The sequence below is a fragment of the Rattus rattus genome, chromosome 5, assembly GCF_011064425.1.
Source record: "Rattus rattus isolate New Zealand chromosome 5, Rrattus_CSIRO_v1, whole genome shotgun sequence".
In the NCBI taxonomy this organism is placed as follows: Eukaryota; Metazoa; Chordata; class Mammalia; order Rodentia; family Muridae; genus Rattus; species Rattus rattus.
In genome coordinates this window covers 158,603,081-158,604,452 of record NC_046158.1, presented here as the reverse complement: position 1 = coordinate 158,604,452, position 1,372 = coordinate 158,603,081, and positions in this window count along the sequence as shown.

The following is a 1,372-nucleotide window of genomic DNA, read 5'->3' as shown; positions in this document are numbered from 1 at the left end:
AACTTATAAGTGAAAGTGGAGGGGTTGGGGATTTGGCTCAGTGGTAGAGCGCTTACCTAGGAAGCGCAAGGTCCTGGGTTCGGTCCCCGGCCCCGGGAAAAACAAAACAAAACAAAACAAAACAAAAAAAAAAAAAAAACAGAAAGTGGAAAACTGCTCAACTGTACAAATAAGCACATTCATTACAATATAGCCATTAAACCACACACAATATAACCGTAGGGAAAGAATGGCTACAAAACACACACACAATGCATTTATAAGACAGGGTTTCTCTGTGTAGCCCTTGCTATCTTGGAACTCTCTTTATAGACCAGGATGGCCTCAAACTCACAGGCACCCACCTGCCTCTGCCTCCTGAGTGCTGGGACTGAAGGTGTGTGCCTCTATGCAAGCCAACCTTAAGAGACTGTGAACAGGAATCTGGCAGTCGTCACAAATTTGAGGGGGTTTTCAGGTTTTGCCTCTGATGCCAAGTGCTTTATTTTACCCCTTTATCTGAGTTAGGCAGTCTCCACAGTCTTCAATCTGAGTCTTCAGATTTTGTGGCTCTTCCCTAGTACAAGCCCCTCAAACATGCCCTGGCTCTACCCATTCAACTTGCTCCAGTCTACAACACTCTGAGACCTTCATCACAGCCCATTTTATGAGAACCAGAGTTGCTAAAAGGAATACACCTTCCTTAAGGAGGGAGTCCTGAGGATTGGGTCCATGAACACAGTCATGCATCCACAAAGCCTGATAGGCAACCTCTCATCCACAGATCATGTATGGTAGCTGCTTAATGACTGGAGCATACTGGACTGCCTTCCAATATCACCTAGGGTAAATAGTGAATTTCTAACCCAGATCTGGTTGCTGCCCTGTGATCTAGGCTTTCCCAGTGTGAGGTCCACTCCCCATCCCATCCACCACTTAGCCTGTCCACTAAGCATTTAAGGGTCTTCAATTACTCATTATTTCACACGGGCCCTCATCTGCAGAAGAGGAGCATACCTCCTAAGGATTTGTACCATGGGCTAACAGTCTTCTCTCAGTGGTCTTCCTAATGCCCTCTTCTGCCACGTGAGCTCTGGCACAGCCTCACAGCAAAAGCCAGCAAAGCTAGATGTTCTTTCTCTGGGACAAAAAGGCCTCTTCAGTGGAGCCATCTTGATAATGGACTGCAAGCCCCTAAACTGCATGCCTGGTATGCATCCTTGGTCTTATCCAGAGATGGAGCTTCTACACAATTCCTTCCTTTTACATGTACATCAAAGACTTGTAACTTACGCATGATTGTCTCCTGCTTGCCCCCATTAAAGCAAGGAGTCATGTGCATTTACTCTGATCTTTTGTCATTAGCCTAAAAGACAGACCAAACAAATGGGTG